The sequence below is a fragment of the Papio anubis genome, chromosome 17, assembly GCF_008728515.1.
Source record: "Papio anubis isolate 15944 chromosome 17, Panubis1.0, whole genome shotgun sequence".
NCBI classification, from domain to species: Eukaryota; Metazoa; Chordata; class Mammalia; order Primates; family Cercopithecidae; genus Papio; species Papio anubis.
Window position 1 is genome coordinate 63711179 of NC_044992.1, and position 23871 is coordinate 63735049.

The following is a 23871-nucleotide window of genomic DNA, read 5'->3' on the forward strand; positions in this document are numbered from 1 at the left end:
TGTTTAGGGAAACCCCCGAATATCAGCATATCCAGCTTTCTCAGGGGCTTTTTATTTTTCCAGGGAATCACTGACTGTCTCTCCTGAGGGTACTAGAGGAACTTGGCTTGTGGATAACGTACATGGCATCCAGTATTCTATTGACATGTCAGTATGTAAGCCTTAGCCTAGTCCTGTGTTTTTCATATAGGGCAAAAACATCACTCCTGGCTTTCAGTTTTGTTTGGTGTTCTCCAGAAAGTAAATCCTGCCTCCTGTTAGGGTAAGGCTTGGAATGTGATGAAAAATGTTAGATGCTATCTTTTAGTATTTTCATGACCTTTACTCTTGCCTTGCCTCATTCTGTCCTTGGAAACAACTGCTTGCAATTCACTGTTTCAGTAACATAAACAAGCTTATTTTTAATTCACATATTTATCTACAGGTGCATAGGTTTCAGCTCCCTCCAGTCTGTTGAGTCATTTAGCAAACTACTTGTCCAGTTCCCATTAGCTACCTGTTGAAGAAATTTCTTGTCCATTGTTTTCACCCTTCCTGATCTTTTAACCTCGTGGATTTAAACTTTCTTTGAAACTGTTTTATGCTATGTTATTAGGGTTTTGATGGAAAAAGTAATGTACATACTATATGTTGTATTATAGGTATGCAAACGTATGCTCAAACAAGGAGGAGTCAGGGTTCAGGGGAATCCTTTCCTAAATTATTAGCAAGCCATCAACCTTCTGAAGTGTGATGGCCTGGGCTCACACTCTTGCTTCTCTGTTTATTCTCCCATTGTGCAGATGAGAAGGCTGAGACTGACAATTATTAAATCAGTTGTTCACGGTCACAAAGTTATACTTCTGTTTCAGGGTTGTTATGAGTATCAAATAAGATAGATCACTTAGCATAGTTACTATCTCCTCAAAATCAATTAAAAATGTTACCTTTCGCGATTAAACACCTGGTCCTTATTGATTCTCCAACTTCTGAATACGGTGCAGGTAGGCCTGCAGAAAAGTGGAAAGTAGAAAAATTGGAAAGACACAAGAAGGACTAGGACGCATTATGCTCAGCCGGGGAATAATGGCATTTCCGTGCAAGTAATAGTAGCTGTGTCAACTCAATTGTAGTACTTAAATTTAGTTTTGCGGGGTTTTTTGTTTGTTTGTTTTTATATAAGTAGCTTTGGAAACACAGCGCGTTGGGAAAATAAGAGAAAACTAATAATTCTTTCAATAGCATAGGGTGAATATGTCCTTCAATTGTAAGAAAAATAAAGCATAAACTTTTAAGTCATTCCTTGAGCAGGTATCTTTGGAGTGTACTAATGCTGAATTTAATTATATTTTCTAAAATCTCTCAATCTGCTACTTTTCCATTTGATTTTCTTTTGTTTCCAAGTAATATCTGAAAGTTTCAGCCTCCAGCCTAAAAGGCAAGAGTAACTGGTATCAGACTAGCTCTCCTACAGTAAACAACTAGCAAACTGGAGAAAATATATGAAACAGCTTTTGGACACTGAACAAAGAGATGATACATGGCTGTGATCCCTGAGAAAAAAGTAAAAATAAAATGAGACTTGTGATCACAGTGGCCTTCTGCCTGGAAGCAGTTTCTGAATCAGGTGCTGGAAACAAGCAAAATACAATGGTTTCCTTGAGCTTAAAAGACAAAAATCAGAGTTTAGAGGTGGCTGGAATGTGTGTGGCTGAGTATCAAAAAGGATGGAATCTATGCAACAGAGACCCAGAATCTGCATAGAGGTTTGCTTGAGTCTCTGGTCATGTGTGCTCAGAGTAAAATTCCACAAATCTAAACAAGGTGCAGTGAACAGAGATAGAACAACTTATGGGAAACCTATCTGGAAGAAAATATTTGCATTTCATGTATCTGAAAGAAGACTTCAATCCAGAATATGTAAAGAATACTTAGAACTCAATGATAAGGAGCCAAACACACCAATTGAAAATGGAAAATTTGGCCGGGCGTGGTGGCTCACGCCTGTAATCCTAGCACTTTGGGAGGCTGAGGCAGGTGGATCACCTGAGGTCAGGAGATTGAAACTAGCCTGGCCAACATGGTGAAACCCTGTCTCTACTAAAAAAAAAAAAAAAAAAAAATTAGCCGGGAGTGGTGGTGCATGCCTATAATCCCAGCTACTCGGGAGGCTAAGGCAAGAGAATCACTTGAACCTGGGAAATGGAGGTTGCAATGAGCCGAGATCATGCCACTGCACTCCAGCCTGGGGGACAGAGCAAGACTTCATCTCAAAAAAAAAAAAAAAAAAAAAAAGGAGAATTTGAACAGCCACTTCACAAAAAATGTATAAATGACCAGTGAGCACATACAAAAGTGCTTATTAGACAAAATGGAAATGCAAATTAAAACAAAGAAGGAGTCCTTTATAGTTATTAACACATACCCACTAGAACAGCTAAAATGTAAAAGACTGACAATACCAAATGTTGTAAATGTTGCAAAAATTTGGAGCAAGTAGAACTCTCTTACATTGCTGGTGACAACGTATAGCAATGTAGGAGAGGCCCAGGGATGACTTTTGCGGTCCCAGTCCAGCTAGAGGATTCTATGAAGCCTCTCCTTCAATCATTCTAGGGAAGAAAGACAGTAACAATAGGATATAATTGAACCTTCAGGGTCTTGGCAACTGAGAGAAGAAAAAAAAATTACGAGACACTGTCAGTCTCTTTGCAAAATAGACTGGCAGTTTCTTACAAAATTTAAAAATGTATCCACTCTGTGATCTAAGAATTCTACTCCTGGATATTCATCCAAGAGAACTGGAAACATAAATCTCCAAAAAGATTCCTACATGAATGAATGTTCATAGCAGCTTTCTTTATAATAACCCTAACTTGGAAACAACAGAAATGTTCCTCAGTGGGTAAATGGGTAAACAAATTGTTTATATTCATACAATGAAATTTAAGTAAGCTACCATCAAATACAATGACAAAAAGGGATCTCAAAATCTTCATGCTAAAATAAGATGTAAAGAATTCATGGTATGAAATTTTAGAACAAGCAAAACTAATCCATTATACAGAAATCAGATCAATAATTGCTTGGAGCAGGATTGGCTGATAAGGGACATAAAGACATTTTCTTAGATGAAAATATTCTATATATTGACTTGCATAATGTTTACATGAATATATAAATTTGTTAAAAATCCCCAAACTGTATATCAAATATCAGTGCTATCTTAAGGTAACAGTAGGCTGCTCTGCTGAGCTCAAATTATTATTTAGTGTCTCATCACAACACATTTCCATCTACTGAACCATTTAGAAGACATTTTTTAAGAAAAAAAGTGGAAAAATAAATGTGATTTATTGTAATTAAATATAATTCAACAATGTTTATTTTTAAATGTTTATGCTAATACTCTTCTCCAACCAAGAGTGATCTGAATTCTAAGGGAGGACCGAAGAGCTTTGGTGCACAATTAAAGAACACTTAGCAGTCAGAAGAAGATGAGGGGCCTCCGCCATGCTACTATGGTGGGAATTTTGCAAAGTCAGATACGGTGCATTCCCAAGTTAACTTCTAAATCTAAGGGACTGTATTAGTCTGTTCTCACACTGCTAATAAAGACATACCCAAGCATCAGTAATTTATAAAGGAAAGAGGTTTAATGGACTCACAGTTCCACATGGCTGGGGAGGCCTCACAATTACGGCAGAAGGCAAAGGAGAATCAAAGTCACGTCTTACATGGCGGCAGGTAAGAGAGCTTGTGCAGGGGAACTCCCATTTATAAAACTGTCAAATCTCATGAGACTTATTTACTACCATGAAAACAGTATGGGGGCAACCGCCCCATGATTCAATTATCTCCACCTGGTTCCGCCCTTGACACGTGGGGATTATTACAATTCAAGGTGAGATCTGGGTGGGGACACAGCCAGACCATATCAGGGACCTATGAGGAATAAGGATCAGGCAACTAGCTCATGATCAGAAGCATCAAAATTAGAATCAGAGATGAAGCATTCATATCAAAGAGGAGTTAAAATGCAAAACACAGAAGATGGGTGACCAATGAAGACCAGAAATACCATTGGTCCTTCTTAGTAGAAGAAGGGACAATATCGTAAGTTATTAGACCTATAAGCACAAACATGATCAGGCTGAAGAATGCTAACTACCAGCAGAGAATGCTAAAGGACTTGGATTAGCCTACCCTCTTTACTGGTGACTCCTTTTCCAACTGACTGACTGTTGGTTGCCTGTGTTTACTCAAACCATGTTTGTATTCAAAGCTGAGTCTTCTCTGACTGCAGATCTAGAAAGTATCCCAGAATATTTCTCTCTTTGCTACAAGACCATTTGAGAGGAGAGAACAGAAATCTTGTCATTATAACAGCAGGAATCTACAGAAAGTTTGGCATTGAACTCCTTGAGACATATGTTATGGCAAATGATGTACAATTATAGGGAGAAGTATGTAAGTCTACAGCACAGGTGCTAATCAGTCTGAACACTTTCTTAGCCCTGAATCCCATTCAAAGGAAAAATTTTTCTTTTAAACGCCATGAATCATTAACATTTCAATACACCAAGCTTAGATCTGGCAACTTAAGGAAATTTTTCAGAGGAAAGGCACACAATCCAAGTGACTGTCTTAATTACCTGCATCAACCCAATTAATTTGTGGTGTATTTCAAGCTGAAACAAAGGCCCAGGAATGAGTCTTGCTGTCCCAACCCAGCCAGAGGATTCTATGAAGCCTCTCCCTCAACCATTCTAAAGAAGAGAGACAATAGGATGTAGCTGAGCCTTCAGGGTCTTGGCAACCAGAAAAGGAAGCTTTGCCTGAGCTCCTATCAGTGTGGAAAATCACTTCATAACTAGCTACACTGAAGACACCGTACAGAGAATCCAAGGGGCAGACTGTAAAACATCTATAAAGGGAAAATGTTTAAATTGTCCTTAAAGATGAGTCTTGCCATCTGAATCAACAGACGGCTAAAATGCAAAACCTCCTCTGAGATCTTTAACAGCCTCTCGGTTGTATATGGCTCCTTAGAGTGGGTTAAATGTTTACCCATTTACCCACTGAGGAACATTTCTGTTGTTTCCAAGTTAGAGTTATTATAGGAGCTTAGAGTGGACTCCTTTTCCACTCTAAGTCATTATCACGGATGGGTCCTAGACTGGATCCTGGAGGGATCCCCTGACAGCCAGGCAGTATCTACCTACTACCTGAATGTCCCTACTCCTCAAATACTTCTTTGCCAGGCTTCTTCCACTAGATTAGACCCTGGCATATAGCCACCAGTTTACAGTAGGCTTGAACTTGCTCTATGAGATGCTCTACATTGAATTGTTTCTTCTGTGTAACAAATCAATACTTACGTAGAATACATGAAAATCTAGGTGACAGGTTTAATAGGGAAGCTGAGAAGTATAACCTGTCTTGGTCTTATCACCTATAAAATCACCCTTAGTCCATTTTTGCTGTCTGAAAATCCATTGCAAGGTTTTTTGGGGGAGGTTAAAGTAAAAAAAAATAAAAATAAAAAAAAATAAAATCGACCAACATGCAAAAAGCACAAAGACAAATCATTAAATCTTTATTAATCATCAACTACTTGCTATGAATTATCCTCTTCTAAATATTTCCAAGGAAATAAAGGACAATTTTTACAGGAAGCAAAAAAATAAACCCCATGCAGTGACCAAGTGGTAGGACATTAAGTGAGAGTAAAGAAATTGGGGCAGCTTAGGGCACCAGAGATCTTGGGAGGAGAAAAAAAACCACATCAAGAAAACTAAAAGAAGAACTAAACAATTGCCCAAGACCTATTTTAACCATTTCACAAGTTTGCAGACTACTCTGACATAGGGAAAAGTCCGTGGTCAACACTTCCGGAACAGCAAAAGCCCTAGATTACCCATACCCCAAGCTACTTTCAGCAAACAACTGAGTAGAGTCAATGAAAAGTCACCGCAGTCCCTCTAGGAATGGTAACATGTAGTAGCTTCAGGCCATGGCATCATGCAAACGCGGGATGGCCACCAGCCCACAGATCAGAGGAAGTATTCCTGGACTGGAAGGCTGGGCTGGGCTAAATTAGTCTATATGGTTTTATGCAGGAGTCTCTGAGAAGTAGCGTCTGATTTATTGTAGATGAGCCACAGCCTGGAATAAATGATATGGCATTTTATTTTTTTTCACGATCTGAAACATTTGATATGGTATTTTAAAATAAATAAGACAACTGTCTATGTGATTGGGGTGTCTAACAAACACTAAATGCTCTGCTGGTTCCCATTTTCAATAAATGCACAATCTGGTCATTGACAAGCAAACGAAGAAGAATAGGGTTAGTGCTTAACAGAAAAATGTGCAGAATGCTAGGTGAGTATAGAAGAGGGTCTCAAACCCACTCTCAGGAAAGGCTCCGCAGTGTGGACTATATCCTGCTAAGGATAAGCTAAGGCTTGAAAGATGGAGGAGGGTGAATTCCACACAGAGGGAGCAGCAGCATAATCTATCCACAGGAAGGCAGGCAGACCGGGGGCCTGCAGTGTGTGAGGGTGAGAGGTGAAACGGCGAAGGGTAAAGCCAAAGAGGAAGAGGCCAGCATCCAAAGGGTCTTCCTTAGATGTCCTGCTAAGCGGCTCAGGGAAGCATGTGTCCATGGTTGTATATACGTCCCACCTTGTTCCAGAAAGGATTTAAAGTGACTGTTGCTAAAGAACTTGGATTGTATTATGAATGCAATTGAGAATAATTGAAGGATTTCAAGCAGGGAATGACATGCTCAGGCATGCATTTAAGAAAGATTATTCAAGCAATGTAGAAAATAAATTGTAAGGGGAGCAGGGAAAGGAAAGAGACTTCAGGCAGTTAAGGCAGAATAGATGCAATTACAATAATCCAAGGGAAAAGTGATGCTGGCCTGGACTAATGCAGTGACACTGGGAAGGGAGAGGACTGGTGAGGTTTAGGCGTATTTAAGATTGAGCAGAATAATTTCTAAGATAGAGTTCCTAATGATATCTAACGCTATGGGAGTAAACTGAGTAGAAAGCAATTACTCAGGAAATGTGTCGTGATCAGGAATCTGAATGAGGGAGACAAATGATCTAGACGACTTGTGTGATATTAGACAGCATGTATAGCATGAAAATAATACAGTTTCAGGTATCCTGAGTTTACTTTGAATTTCCATTCAAATCAGTAGCCTCGTTTCTTTTAAGCAAAGCCTTATTTCTCTCAAGGTACAAACTTCTGAGATTGTCCATTTGCCATAGCTACTCTGGAAACTACTTAGCTCATTCTTCAAAAAAAGGATTGTTGGTAGCAACACCACAGAACAGAAAAACACATCACACCATCAGGTAGAGTTCCTAGCATGCAGAAACTGGGGGAGGTGATTTTCTACACAAAGGGAAACCTCTTCCCAGTTGAGGTGAACAACTCACACAGACCTCAAATCAGGTATTGTGAGTCTCACCTGAAACCTGGAAGGTAATTTTTTAAAACATTTTCATTGAAAGAATTCATTTTAGTATGAATACAAAATTTGAGAAATCTCTTCAAGCCTATATGTAAACAAATTAGAGTGAAGGAAGAAGGGCTGGGAATGTGCTTTTGCCAACAGGGAGTGATTTTAAGAGACAACAGTAAAGATTTCCCTTTACGGAAAGTTAATACTTTTCTTCCAATGTTTTCAGTCAAGACATCGAATCAGTCCCTGAAAGGAAATTTAAGCTACAGTCGAACGTGACTGTTTTAAAATATTTATGTAACAGTAAGGGGTTATTCAGAAAACATAAAGATGGTTTAAGGTTAGGTTGTTTGTTAAAAGTGTTCATCAAGTGCATACATTTAAAAAACAAGCTAAAAAAAAAGAGTAATCTTGAGAGATTTCTAAAAGATACTTCATAAATGTCAGTATTACATGGTATGGTTTGGCTGTGTCCCCACCCAGAACTCACTCTGAATTGTAATAATCCCTCATGGGGCCAGGCAGAGATAACTGAATCACGGGGGCAGTTTCCCCCACACTGTTCTCATGGTAGTGAATAAGTCTCAGGAGATCTGATGATTTTATAAATGGGTGTTCCCTTGCACAAGTTCTCTTCTCTGCCACCATGTAAGAAGTCCCTGTGTTATTTCTTCATCTTCCACTATGATCGTGAGGCCTCCCCAGCCATGTGAAACTGTGAGTCCAGTGAACCTCTTTCCTTTATAAATTACCCAGTCTCGTGTATGTCTTTATTAGCAGCATGAGAATGAACTAATACATTACATCTTGTTTTTTTAAAAGTAATTTAGAAATAGGTGGACATTTACTCAGCTTGAAGAATGACGTCCCCAAACCAATACCTAACATCATCCAGATTGGCTAGAAAAACGTTCATGAAGGCTGGAAATAAGAAAAGGGTGTCACTATTATTTAACATCATATGGAAGTTATAGATAAATAAAAGGTACAAATGTGTAAAAGGAGAAAACAAAGGTATGATTATTTGTGGATGAGGTGATTATTTATGTAAACATGATTCAATTAAAAATTGAAACAAAAATATGGGGAGAATTCATTTTAAATATACAGAATTAATTGTCCTTCTGTCTGTATTGCAATAATGTTTTTAGAAAGCAATAATAATGGAGGGAAAACGGTGATCTCATTGGAAATCTGTATTTTATTCAACTAGTTTTTTTCTCTTCAGAATCAATATACCTATACACCAAAGACACATCCTGTTGATTTGAGAAGGCACTCATTATTTCATATATTCTTTAATTTACTCAAGAAACATTGTTGAGTGTGACTACTGTTCAGCTACTATCATTCGGCACTAGGGAAACCATGGCAAATTCCTGTCATCTTGATATAAGTATTAAATACAATGTGCTATCAGAGCATAAGAGAGGACATAAACTAGTCTGTGGTTAGGGTCACTTGATCCAAATGAAGTGTGTAGGGTTATTTTAAACCATAGAGGTAAGAATAAAGGAAAAGTAATGCGGTAAAGTCTTGAGGCACAGAGGAGCCTGATACTCTGAAGAAATGAAGGCAGGTGGAGCTAGAGTTTAGAAAGCGAGAAGAAAGTAGCCTCAGAATGTCATTGGAGAGAAAAGGAAGAGGCCAGGTCGACAGGGCACAAAAAATTCCCTGTAGAATTAAGGGTTGCATCTGGACGACATCGAGAAGCAAACCCAAGGTTTGGGAGTAGGAAACAAGAGAGAGCAAGGGAAGTGGGATTTAGAGACTTTTGGGAGAGAGAATCTTCACGCCTGGCCATTGCTTGAGGGGGTTGAATGGTGGTGCCATTTTCTGAGAGATAATGAACCCTGAGTGGGGGTAGAATGGGAGGGTGGCCTGAAGCAGGAACAGGGTCCCCAGGTAAATGTCGGGTACCACTGTGGCTGAGAGAGCACATTCCCTGGCTCTGACCACCCAGGTTCAAACCCATCTCAACCCCTTTGCATGAATATCTTCAACATCCAAATGGTTTTGGGGGTTCTTCATTTGTAAAATGGAGATGATAAATAACAGGACCCACAGATGACTTCTCTGAACACTCTCTAGTGTTGAGCAGAATGTCTACCAATGTGACTGTCATCTTGTAGGTGTTCCTGGGAGTATGGTCTGTGTTTAGACATATTTATTCCAAAATGGCTGCAAACTCCTGAGGGACATTTAAAAGGCATTTACAGGGCCGGGCTGTTGGCTCACACCTGTAATCCCAGCACTTTGGGAGGCCAAGGTGGGCAGATCACCTGAGGTCAGGAGTTCAAGACCAGCCTGGCCAACATGGAGAAACCCCATCTCTACTAAAAATACAAAATTAGCCAGGTGTGGTGGTGCATGACTATAATCCCAGCTACTCGGGAGGCTGAGGTAGGAGAATTGCTTGAACCCAGGAGGCCGAAGGTTGCAGTGAGCAGAAATCACGCCACTGCACTCCAGCCTGGGCAATAAGAGCAAAATTCCATCTCAAAAAGGAAAAAAAAAAAAGAAAAGAAAAAGAAGGAAGGAAGGAAGGAAGGAAGAAGGAAGGAAGGAAGGAAGGAAGGAAGGAAGGAAGGAGAGAGAAGAAAGAAAGAAAGAGAGAGAAAGAAAAGAAAGAGAAAAGAAAGAAAGAAAGAAAGAAAGAAAGAAAGAAAAGAAAGAAAGAAAGAAAGAAAGAAAAAGAAAGAAAGAAAGAAAGAAAGAAAGAAAAAGAGAAAGAGAAAGAGAAAGAGAGAGAGAGGAAGGAAGGAAGGAAGGGAAGGGGAAGGAAGGAAGGAAGGAAGGAAGGAAGGAAGGAAGGAAGGAAGGAAGGAGGAAGGAAGAAGGAAGGAAGGAAGGAAGGAAGGGAAGGAAGGAAGGAAGGAAGTGAAGGGAAGGAAGGGAAGGGAAGGGTTGGCAAGGGTTTCAAGCCAGGGAATTTAGTGGAGGCCAGGATGGATTAGCCGGACATGGAATGGAATATAAAATGAAGGGGGAGGAATTCCAGCTACCGGAGGCTGAGGCGGGAGAATGGCGAAACCCGGGAGGCGGAGCGCGGCAGTGAGCTGAGATCCGCCACTGCACTCCAGTCTGGGCTACAGAGCGAGACTCCATCTCAAAAAAAAAAAAAAAAAAAAAAAAAAAAGAAAGAAAGAAAGATGGAGACAGACAGACATTTGGCTATTAAGGCCTGGATCTCTGGAAAGAGACTTGGGCTGGAAGTATGCATCTGGAAATCAGAATATACATGGTATTCAAAGTATTTTAAACAGTGAGAAAGGGTAGATTACTAAATAAATGGTTTGTGGTATAACTGACTAGTCATTAGGGATAGAAAACACAGTAAGATTCTTCCCACAACCTGAACATGTAAATTTAAAAGGATTGAATGTTTAAACATTAAAACAAATGGAAGTGTGACCAGCCTCGCCAGGATGGTGAAACCCCGTCTCTATTAAAAATACAAAAATTAGCTGGGCTTGGTGGCAGCTGCCTGTAATCTCGGCTACTCAAGAAGCTGAGGCAGGAGAATTGCTTGAACCGGGAGGTGGAGGTTGCAGTGAGCAGAGATTGTGCCACTGTACCCCAGCCTGGGTGACGAGCGAGACCCCATCTCAAAAAAGAAAGCAAAAACAAATGGAAGTGTTAAAATATTACTTTAGGATAAGAAAAGTATTTGTAAAACGGAAACAAAAAGCAAAAGCCATCAAAGAAAGTACAGATATATTTGAAGGCATTGACATTTTAAACATTTACATCAAAAATATGTACATTTTAAAAGGACAACATAAAAAGTAAGAAACAATCTGATTGAAAAGTAGATAAAGCATATGATCAGGTAAATAACAAAAACTACAAACTGAGTCAGCATCACATAATAGTTGCCTGTCAAACTGGCAAAAAAAAATTTTAATGAAAATCTATTAAGGGTTAGTAAAGATGAAAGAAAATATGTGCTCTAAAGCAATAATTTTACAATTCTTTGCTCATTTACCAATAAAATAACTTTCTGAAATTATAAATGCTTTCAAATTATAAATGCTTTCATATTTCAATATTATTTTTCTTAACTTTAAAGTGCTGCAATATTTTAAATATTGGCATTTAAAAATACAACTCTCTTTTAGTTTTTTAGTGTTATGTAAATCTAATTATTATTTGACAGCCATCCTCATGTATGAAAGCCTCTTCTTTAGGATTTGGAAACTTAGTTTTGTTTTCTCTTTCAGTTTATATTTTATCCCTCTTTCTATATTTTTATCCTAATATATTTTATGCTTCTACAATTGTATTATCGTTGGATGCTTGTCTACAACAACCAAAAAAAGTACTTAATTTGAAATTTTAAATAGAAATGTGAACGTTTTATTTCCTGTGACCATAAATATTTTTCGGACTGAGTTATGTTTGTAGTTATTAGTAGTCTGTAATTGAGCAGAACTACGTGCAATATTAAATATTTTATAAATAATTGCTAAACATAAAAAGTAAAATTTTAATGGATATTTATCTCTGTGGTGGGCAGGGTAATAACCTCGCAGAAATATCCTCACCCTAATACCTGAAACTGCTGAATGTGTTTCATTACATGGAAAAAGAAACACAGCAAATAGAATTAATCTCATGGACCTTAAAATAGGAAGAATATCCTGCATTATTTAGGTAGGCCCAATCTAATCACATAAATCCTTACCAGTAGAAAAGGAAGGCAGAAGAATTGGTCAAACAACAGAAATTTGTTTTCTCATAGTTCTGGAGGTTAGAAGTCCAAGATCAAGGTTCTGGTTAATTTGGTTTCTGGCGAGGGCTCTCTTCCCGGTTTGCAGATGGCCTCCTTATTGCTGTCTTCACAATAACCTTTCTCATTTCTCTTTCAGAGACAGAGACAGAGAGATAGAGAGAGAGATCTGCTGTCTCTTATCATAAGAACACCGGTTCTATCAGATCAGGGCTCACCACCATGATCTCATATAACTTTAATTACTTCCTTGGTGGCCCCATCTCCAAATATCGCCACACTGGGACTTAGGGTTTCAGCATGTGAATTTAGGGGAGAACAGAAATGTTCAATCTATAATATTCTGCCCCAGGCCCTCAAAATCCATGTCTTTCTCACATACAAAATATATTTATTCTATCACAACAGCCCCCAAAGTTATACTTCATTCCTGCATTAAGTCTAAAGTCTAAAGACCAAAGTTTCATCTACATATCTGGCCAGGCACTGTGGTTCATGCCTGTAATCCCAGGACTTCGGAAGCCCAAGGTGGATCACTTGAGGGTAGGTGTTCAAGACCAGCCTGGCCAACATGGTGAAACCCTGTCTCTATGAAAAATACAAAAATTAGCTGGGCAACCTTCGGCCTCCCAGGTTCAAGCAATTCTCCTACCTCAGCCTCCCGAGTAGCTGGGATTATAGTCATGCACCACCATGCCCAGTTAATTTTGTATTTTTAGTAGAGATGGGGTTTCTCCATGTTGGCCTGGCTGGTCTTGAACTCCTGACCTCAGGTGATCTGCCCACCTTGGCCTCCCAAAGTGCTGGGATTACAGGTGTGAGCCAGCATGCCCAGACACCAAATGCCTTTTAAATGTCCCCTCCAGGAAGTCTGCAGCCATTTTGGAATAAATATGTCTAAACACAGTGAACCATACTCCCCAGGAACACCTACAAGATGACAGTCACATTAGTAGACATTCTGCTCAACACTAGAGGGGTAATTTCAGAGAATCATCACAAGCCAGGTCCTGTTATTATCATCTCCATTTTACAAATGAAGAACCCCAAAACCATTTGGATGTTGAAGATATTCATGCAAAGGGGTTGAGATGGGTTTGAACCTGGGTGGTCAGAGCCAAGGGAATGTTCTCTCTCAACCACAGTGGTACCGACATTTACCTGGGGACCTGTTCCTGCTTCAGGCCACCCTCCCATTCTACCCCCCACTCAGGGTTCATTATCTCAGAAAATGGCACCACCATTCAACCCCCTCAAGCAATGGCCAGGCGTCAAAGATTCTCTCTCCCAAAAGTCTCTAAATCACTTCCTTGCTCTCTCTTGTTTCTACTCCAAACCTTGGGTTGCTTCTCGATGTCGTCAAGATGCAACCCTTAATTGCTACGGGAGTCTACTGTGCCCTGTCGACCTGGCCTCTTCCTCTCTCTCCAATGACATTCTGAGGCTACTTTCCTTCTCGCTTTCTAAACTCTAGCTCCACCTGCCTTCATTTCTTCCAGAGTATCAGGCTCCTCTGTGCCTCAAAGACTTTACACGTACCTTTTCCTTTATTCTTACCTCTATGGATTTAAATAACCCCTACACTTCATTTGGATCAAGTGACCCTAACCTACAAGACTAGTTTATGTCCTCTCTTATGCTCTGATAGCACATTGTATTTAATACTTATATCAAGATGACAGGAATTTGCCATGGTTTCCCTAGTGCCGAATGATAGTAGCTGAACAGTAGTCACACTCAACAATGTTTCTTGAGTAAATTAAAGAATATATGAAATAATGAGTGTCTTCTAAAATCAACAGGATATGTCTTTGGTGTATAGGTATATTGATTCTGAAGAGAAAAAAACTAGGTGAATAAAATACAGATTTCCAATGAGATCATGTTTTCCCTCCATTATTATTGCTTTCTAAAAACATTATTGCAATACAGACAGAAGGACAATTAATTCTGTATATTTAAAATGAATTCTCCCCATATTTTTGTTTCAATTTTTAATTGAATCATGTTTACCTAAATATTCACCTCATCCACAAATAATCATACCTTTGTTTTCTCCCTTTACACATTTGTACCTGGACCAGGAGACTGAGGAGTCTGAGGCAGAAGAATCGCTTGAACCTAGGAGTCAGAGTTTGCAATTAGACGAGATTATGCCACTGCACTCCAGCCTGGGTGACAGAGTGAGACACCATCTCAAAAAATAAATAAATGTCATCTGAAGCAAATATGCAAGGTATGATTTATCCTGGGGCAAACAAAATTCCTCTCCAGCTGTGAACTTGTGAAACCAACAAGTTACGTGTTTCCAAAATCTAGTAGTGGACAGGAATAGAATAGACGTTTCCATTCCAAAAGGAAGAAATCAGAAGAAATAAAGGGGTGATGGGACTCAAGAAAAGTTCAAAACGTGACAAGGCAAATTTCATTAGATCTTGAGGCTTGAGAATAATCCTCTTTGGTTCTATGCTCTGCCCTCCAGTACCACTGGAGTGACAGTGTCACCCCACTGGCTCCATAGAACGGCCACCCCCTTTGGCTCTGCAAGGAGGCCTCAACCCCACACCTGGCCCACTGAAGTCAAGGAGGAATCAGACTTACCCCCAGGCCTGTGGGGGCAGCGGAAGCTCTATCGTTTCCACTGAATTGCCTTAAAGGTCATTCTTCCCTTTTCTTGAAGGACAGTGTATGTTCAAAGCCAGATAGCTCTATGGACCTGTCTTGTAGAATCTCAGAAGTCTGACCGTCTCTCTTCATTCTGTTCTACTTTCTCTGTCCTTTTTAGTTCCAACTGGAGTTTCTCTGCTGTTATGATTGCATCTGTTTCTGGCTTCTGCTGCAATGGCTGCTTAGACCTGTGGGTCACACCCATGCTAATATCCTTATCAAATGGTTATTCAGCCACACCCTTACTGCTCTCTTCAGAACATACTCTATTGTTTTCTGCAACATAGGCTGAAAATTTTCCAAAATTTCAAGTACTGGTTCCTTTTTGCCTAACAGTGCTTTCAATATATCTCCCTCCTCTCACATTTTCCTCTAAGCTGTAAGGAGAAACAAAGCCAATCCAATACTTTGCTTAGGAATCTCCTCAGCTCAATACCCAGTTCTATCACTTGGAAGTTTTACCTTCCACAAAACATGAGAATACAATTCAGCCAAATCTGTTGACACCTATAACCACTTTATGGGACAGGTGGAATAGCTGTCTGCTCTCTTTTCTAATTGTATCCAATTCACACAGGAGTCCCCTAATTCTCCCACTAATTTCTGAATTCAATTTTAGAATGTCTCATGTAAAGGGAACACAGTTCTGTGGGTTTCTAATGTTTCTCTACCTATGAGAGAAACTTACCACAAAGAAAATCGCCTTTCCTCCAGCTTCCAAAAACACATTCTTCATTTCCGTCTGAGATCTCCCCAGAATGGCCTTTACCGTCCACGTTTCTACCAGCATCCCATGCATGGTGACAGATGTATTGTCTAAGATGATAGAGCCTTCCTCCATGCCTCCCCTTTTCTTCCTGAGTGTTCACCAGAATCACCTTAAACAGTCTTTAGTCAAGCTATGTTGCCACCCAATGAAATGCTACATAATCAAGAGCAGTTTAAATTGTAAACAGGTAAATAAAGTGACCAAGGACTTCTCCATGGCTGACTTTTTCACTGGTTTGGAAAAAAGTCCTTACAGAGTATTAGTTCAGGTGGAATCGCCGTCTGCTCTCTTACTTCTCTAATTTTATTAGATTCATGTAGGAGGCTCCTAATTCTCCCACTGAGTTCTGAATTCAATTTTAGCATGTCTGATATAAAAGGCAACACAGTTGTGTGTGTTGCTAATGTATTTCTACCTGGGAGAGCAGAGATGACAACTCCGATGGAAGCTTCTTTTTAAAAAAAAGTGCAGAGAAGTTAAGTTTTGCATTTTTTTTTTTTTTGGTAATGAGAAGACAGAACCTTCTGAGGCACAGAACACACTGAAGAAAAGGCCATGTGGATGAGCCATGGAGAGAGGCTAAGCTCCCAGAGCAGGGAAGGGAGGACGACATTCAGAGCCCGTAAGACTAATACAGAGAGAACATAGCGTTGCCAGGACACCTGGAGTCCAGGCTTGCTTCCCCAGTAGTTAACTGTGTGACTTAAGCAACTCACTTAACCTCCCGTTTTTATTCTTTCTTCTATTTAAAAAAAAAAAAAAAAAAAAAAAACCCAAGGATTAGATTATATGGCTTTTAAATATTTTATTTCTAGTTCTAAAATTCTACAGTTCTTACTATGTTCAGACATTCTTTCACATGCTCTGACTACTAGAAGCTCCACCTTCTTTTAATAAATTCTATTTACTTGCAGGTGGTTGAACTATTAAGAAAAGCAAATTGTTTAAATAATGTCTGACTTTTTGACTGACTTGCCTCTCTTAACAGGCTATATATATATACACACACACACACACACACACACACACACACACATATATATATAATTTTTTTTTCTGGGTAACGAATTTTTAGGTACATCAATCAAGCAACCAGTATTTATTGCATGGAGCTAATTAACTTTCAAAATGACATTTTCATTTGTAACATTGGTTGAGATTTGAACTCAGATCTCATCAATGAAAAGCAGCTGCACTAATAACCCAAGTCCCAACGAGCCCCCTAATTCTCCCAGCTTACCCTCACCATAAATGTGTGATTAATTGCAGGTTTATGGGAGCTCTCAGTTACTGTGAAAACAAATCATTACCAGAAACTGGCATTCCCAATTTATTTTATTTATTTTATTTTTATTTTTATTACTTATACACTATTCTCCATATTTTCCATATGTTTTGGGTCCTTCTCATCCATTCAGGACCTTATGGAAAGCTCAGCTCACCCCCATCTCCTGATAAACAAGAACATCTTGTCATTCTTTCTTCACTCTTTCATTCTTAAGGTGTAGAAATAATGGCACTTTGCAGGAAGAGGTGAGGGAACAATGCAGTTGAGAGCTGGACAGAGTGAAGACAAAGATGTATGTGGTTGTTCCTCACTTCAGGTCAGTACAGCAAACACAAAACTTCATCCATCTATAAGATTCAGGCATGCAAAAGGTTAGGAAGTTGGAAGCGGGCAGAGGGATCTGATAGTGGCTTCTCTTTACTAAATTCTCATTCACTTTGTTACTATTATGGTAAAACAAAAACAAAAACAAAACAAAAAACTATATAAGGAAATCTAGAAAAACAATTTAACCTCTTTCCTCTAGTTTTCAAGCCCCCCAAATAGTTAGATTGAATCACGTTTGCTTTGAGGGATCTGTAACATACATTAAGACATGTAGCAGGAACTACCCTGAAAATCTGATGGAAAGAGACACGTCTTACTAAGATGCCAGGAACAGAGAAAACAACCAATGCAGTCAAATATAACCCTAAATCTGAAGTCCTAGAGGGCAGTCTCTACTACCAGTCCTTAGTGTCCAGTGGAGTCATCTCTTAACTCTGCAACTCTGTACATATCAGCATTTCTGGTTGAGTAGCAGCAGGAATCAACTTATTTGGCAACAGTGAATAAGACTCCCCATCAATATCAGGTCAGTTGTTTAATAAGAATGTGTTTATGAGAGAGTGTGTGTGTGTGTGTGTGTGTGTGTGTGTGTGTGTGAGACAGAGAGAGAGAGAGACTTATGCCTTAGACTCTCAGATCTCCCAAGTCCTTCAGCTTTGTCAACTGTGACAAAGGTGTAAAGCCAACTTTTCTATGAGTATCTACATAAGTTGCCTTGATACCCTACCTTCAGAGACAGGCAAGGGACCTCCTTCCTAAAATATGTGGGCTTTCTAAAGGAACTTAAGCTTCTCATAGTCACTTCTTTCTCCAAGTTCCTGATCTTGCAGAATGTTCCATTTCATTTACGTCTCATATGGGTGTTCTCCTGTCCCCACCCAATATAAACCTAGAACCTCTTGACTTGACTTTCTCCAACTACCACTATCTGGAGCCAGTTCTGTATGATCAGTGCATACAGAAGTTTGAAGTTAAACAAGTTTGCAACAGTGAAACAAAGTAGTTTCATCACAGGGTATCAGAGTAACCCACTGAGCACTTCACTTCATTAAAATTCCACTGGCTGTCAGGGGCGGGGTGGTGGGGTGCAGTGGCTCATGCCTGTAATCCCAGCACTTTGGGAGTCTGAGACGGGCAGATCACTTGAGGCCAGGAGTTCAAGACTAGCCTGGCCAACATAGTGAAACCCTATCTTTACTAAAAATAAAAAAATTAGCTGGGCATGGTGGTGCACTCCTATAGTTCCAGCTACTCGGGAGGCTGAGGCAGGAGAATCACTTGAACCTGGGAAGCAGAGGTTGCAGTGAGTCGGGATCACGCCACTGCACTCCAGCCTGGACAACAGAGCAAGACTCCATCTCAAAAACAAAACCAAAAATAATTCCATTGGCCGATCCACATTCGGAAGTTTCTCACTGGCTGTCTCTTTGCCTTGTGCCTCTGATTTTGACTTCCTTCTTTTTCTCATGGCCAGCCTGCAGCTTCCTCTTCTTCATGGCTGGCCATTCATTTCTTCTGCAAAACACCGCAGCCCTCCATCCCCTACTTCAAAGGCACCTGGCCCACTTTAGCTGTCCCAACACTCACTAAGGTTGTTCTAGAAAACAAAGGTGGTGTTACTTTCTACCATGGTCAAATTCTTAGGTTGGCCAAACTTCCCCAGCAGTCTTTGTAAGCAAAGAGGAATGATATGGAAATGTTATCTCCCCAACGTAAATAATATGAGCACCCTTGGAAGGTGGAACTGCCAACAGGACCATTTCCCTTTTGTTTTCTTTTCTTTTCTTTTTTTTTTTTTTTAAGATGGAGTCTCGCTCTGTCGCCCAGGAATGCAGTGGCGCCAAACTCGGCTCACTGCAACCTCCGCCTCCTGGGTTCAAGCAACTCTCCTGCCTCAGCCTCCCGAGTAGCTGGGACTACAGTAGTATGCCACTACGCCCGGCTAATTTTTTGTATTTTTAGTGGAGACGGGTTTCACTGTGTTAGCAAGGATGGTCTCGATCTCCTGACCTTGTGATCTGCCCACCGCAGCCTCCCAAAGTTCTAGGATTATAGGCATGAGCCACCGCGCCCAGGCTGTTTCTAATAGTATATTTTGTTTGCCACTTAACATCTCTCAGAAGCACTCACACTCTTATGATCTCTCTTTCTTGTACACATGCGTGCACATACACACACACACACGCTTTAACTCACATTCTTTTTAAAACCCACACACAGGTAAGCAACAGAAATCGATGCACTACTCAGGTCATTCATACTCTTTCAGTGTCTACACTAAGAGGACAGGGGAAGGCAGGAAAGAGGAAAGTAAAAAAAAAAAAAAAAAAAAAAGCAACAGGAAATGCAAAAAATGGAGGCAAAAATGGAAGTAGGAAGAGAAAGGAAGGAAGGAATGAAGGAAGTAGCGTGTTAGTGCGTTTGACAGCAGAGGATCAAGGAGTCATGGGAAAGTGAGTTTTTTTGTGTGTTTGTTTGAGACAGAGTCTTGCTCTGTTACCATCCTGGAGTACAATGGTGCAATCTCAGCTCACTGCAACCTCCACCTCCCGGGTTCAAATGATTCCCCCGCCTCAGCATCCTGAGTAGCTGGGACTACAGGCATGCACCACCAAGCCCGGCTAATTTTTTGTATTTGAGTAGAGATGGGGTTTCACCATGTTGGCCAGGATCGTCTTTATCTCCTGACCTTGTGATCCACCCACCTCGGCCTCCCAAAGTGCTGGGATTATAGGCGTCAGCCACCGCGCCAGGCCACAAAAGTGAGTTCTAAGTGGGTGGGATGACTGCCCTGTCAGCTGTTTCTCCCTGCCACCCATCTGGATCCTGGCATCATCCCTAGTGTCGGGCCAATGTGTTGACATAAAGCCACATGCAAAGGGAACATATCCTTGCAGAGGCGTCACATGGACACACATATGGGGCTCCCCCTCTTCCCCTGCAAAGGAAGACAACCAGAGGGGAGCGAGCTTCCTGGGATGCAGAAACAAAACACACACAGCACCAATAACTGACCTTTTAAAATAAATTGTTTGGCCTATGTTAAAAGGTCATAAGGCATTCAGCTGATTCTCTATAATAAAGAATAGCTTTATTTTTATGTTTTCCCTGTCATTCAGGCACAACATAGACCAGAAGTTGGGACTGCACAAAAGAAATTCAACACATCCAGATCAGGGTCTGCGCGTACAGGCGAGGAATGGGAAGCTACGTCTCCAGGAGGTCTCTTCTTATACTATTTCCAGCCTTCTAATTCACCCTTTTGAGGTTTAGTAAAGTAACCACAGTAGCCAAAACTGAGGGTGTTAACACAAACTAAACCTCAGCCCCCTTCAAAGCTTCCTCCTTGTGACTCCAGAGCTCCCTGTAAGTCCTCCACTGAGCCACCACCACCACCCGCATTGAGACCAGGACTTTGGAGAGGATCATGCCACAGACACGTCTTTCTATGTGTGTGACACAGCCTCTGCCAACTTGCAGTGAGACCTTGGAAGCCAAATATAACCAGTTACAGGAGTCCCCATCCTGTGTCTACAGCATCTGTGTGTGTGGCGGGGAGGTTATTCCCTGGATGCTGTTACAACTGGGGTTAGAGACCGCTGGGCTCTGGAAACCTGGAAAGCATCTTATTCAAGCTGGCATTTGCTCCCAGTATGCGTGATCCTTCCCTCCCACCAAAATCTACAACTGTATCTCTCAGGCTTTTGGGCCACTCATTATTCTCACAGTAAAATTTCTTTAATCTATTGGATACCACAGCCTCCAAAAAAACTCAGACAAAAGGGAAAATGATAGAGTAGACACAAAAAACAAAATTGAGAAATCACTTGAAAACTGTCAAATTACAGGGGAACTTTTTTTTTTCAAGTTCATCCTTGTGAAGTGTGAATTGCATCAATTTCTTCTCCAATTTCATGACACTTTCACCTGGATTCTTAAGAAATCTTTGCCATGTTCTAGTTTCCTCTAATATCCCTGTCTTTCATGTTATCAAGTTACCATTCTGCAAACAAACATCTAATTATATTCATATCTTTTGTCTTTAGTGGTTCCCTATTCTCTGTACCAGGGGTCCCCAACCCCCTGGGGCCGCAGAGCAGGAGATGATGGCAGGCAAGTAAGCATTACCGCCTAAGCTCCTCCTCCTGTTAGATCAGAGGCCAGCAGCATTAGATTCTCAGAGGAGCACGAACCCTATTGTGACCCATGCATGGGAAGGATCTAAGTTGTGCGCTCCTTATGAAATCTAACGCCTAATGGTGGAAAAATTATCCTCCATGAAACCAGTCCCTGGTGCCAAAAAGGTGGGGGAGCCCTGCTCTGTAACATGAGATATAAAAATTCTAAACACATGCTTTTCACAGACATTAGAATATTTACATGTTCCCACCCAGGCTATGAACATCCATGTCACTATTCCATTACACGGGCTATATGACTCCTTCCAGAATGTTCTTCTTCCATTTCTGGTATTGACAAAGTGTTACTGCTTCAAAGGTCAACCTGTTTGGCCATCTGCTCTGTAAAGTATTCCATAATCCTTCAAATAGAGATACTTCTTCCTCTCCTTTTTTCCTTGATGTTTGCCTATATGTATCCTGCTGTGAACTCTTGTAATTTTAGCTAATCGTTTGGTTCCTGTAATATAAAGTAAGCTCAAGGTGAGCATAAACTGCATTTTTAGGTCCCAGTGTAAGACATGGCATATAAAAGATGTTCAATAAATATATGATACATATCAGAGGAAAATGAACGAATCCATAAACAAATGCCTCATTCGGTGGCCCTAAAGAAAAACACACTTGGTCTGGAAAATGTTAAAGAGTGGCTAATCCACATGTAATTCTGTGTATTTACATACATATGTAAAATAATACAGTTAGTGTAAAAACTAATGTACAGACACACATCAGATTCAGTGCTTTATATATTCTGTGGGCACATGCATGCAACTTGAATGTTTCAGTGAAAAAAAAATGTACCCCAAAGGTCTTTCAGAGTCAGGTCTTTCTGTGCTGTTTTGGTTTTTCTTTTTGATTTTCTAATTACTACTAGGGATTCAATGACAAGCTATATCCCATTTTTTAGCTATCCTCCTTGGCTGAAAGATAGCTTAAATTTTTTTTTCCTATTAGGAACAATTGCTGCTATGAAATCCTTGGGCTTTCTACATCCTTGTGCAAATATGCATGTTTTTCTTTTATTTTCTCTTTTTTTTTAGACAGAGTCTCGATCTGTCGCCAGGCTGGAGTGCGGTGGTGAGATCTCTGCTCATTGCAACCTTCGCCTCCTGTGTTCAAGCGATTCTCCTGCCTCAGCCTCCTGAGTAGCTGGGACTACAGGCATGTGCCACCACGCCTAGCTAATTTTTGTATTTTTTTTTTTTTTTTTTAGTAGAGGCGAGGTCTCACCACGTTGGCCAGGCTGGTCTCAACCTCTTGATCTCGTGACACGCCCACCTCGGCCTCCCAAAGTGCTGGGATTACAGGTATGAGCCAGCGCACCTGGCCATAGGCATGTTTTTCTTAAGGGTAACTAACATCTGAGAAAAAGAGTTGCTAGTTCATAGGAAATGTCCATTTTAAATGTTAATAATGTCCACAAATTTACCCTACAAATTGGTTTACAAATGTAGCTACTTCAATCTTTCTACTCTTTCATACTGCCATTTTACCCTTCAGTAAATTCCTCATTGATATCTTCTGAAAATGTAGTTCCAGATTTTTTTCAATGAATGCTTATTAAGCTTAACATCGCATTTTCCTAGTATCATTGCTAACCTTTAGTTCTTCTATCTCATTAGTTTCTCTTGGATTCATCTTTCTTGTTGTTGGTACATATCTTCTTATAATACCTTCGGAGTGTTTGCAGGAGTTTGTCTTCTTACTCATATGTAGAAAGCTACCTTCCTTTCAAACTCATGCTTGAATAATAGCACTAGGTAGAGAATTACGGGCTAAAATAAATTTTCCTGTGGCATTTTAAAATTTAAATTTCTTCCAGCATTTAAAGTGCTTACTGTATTCTTCTGTCCAATATTGATGAGGACTCATATGTCAATATGATTTCTCTTCTATTATAGGTAATCTTTATTTTTTTTCTTATCTGATAGCTTTGGATATTTTTCTCTTGATTCTTTCTAAAATGTTACTACAATATGTCTAGATGAAATGGTAAAGGTTGGTAAATAAGAAACTTTGAAATATTTGGATGTTTTATATTAGATGGATGTATGAATGACTAAATACATACTTACTAGCTATTATTTTATTAAAAGGGCATAGAATAACAGCAGAATGGAGCTCTGATTTTAGCTTGGCAGTAATAGGCTGTGACCACTATCTGGATTTATAACCGCTCTAGGTATCACTGTCTTTGTGGGTGAAATGAGGGGGTTATAGGAAGTACCTCCAAGATGATTTTCAGTCATAAAATGGTGTGCTAGGGGCTCTGAGTTTTTAGAAACTCTAAGCGTTTTTATGTGGTTATTTCTTTTTTCTCAAGACAATATGGAACCTAAACGATCTCAGTGATGTTGCTGTTTGTTAGAGCTATTTCCTTGAAATGATTTCCAGAAATCAAACATCTCTTAACTCTCTTCTCTTGTGTCTCTTTTGTATGATTTT

General features: G+C 40.0%; 1 long non-coding RNA gene across 2 annotated transcripts in view; it reads right to left on the reverse strand.

Moving 5' to 3' along the window:
- Positions 1-16103, reverse strand: part of LOC110741519 — a 129241-nt gene extending 113138 nt beyond the window's left edge. For both annotated transcript variants that reach the window (XR_002517773.2, XR_002517772.2), the window contains exons 1-2: positions 15550-16103; positions 927-989 (exon numbers count right to left, since the gene is read on the reverse strand). This is a non-coding gene — a long non-coding RNA (uncharacterized LOC110741519). The remainder of the gene's footprint in view (positions 1-926; positions 990-15549) is intronic.
- Between the last annotated feature and the right edge of the window lie 7768 nt (positions 16104-23871).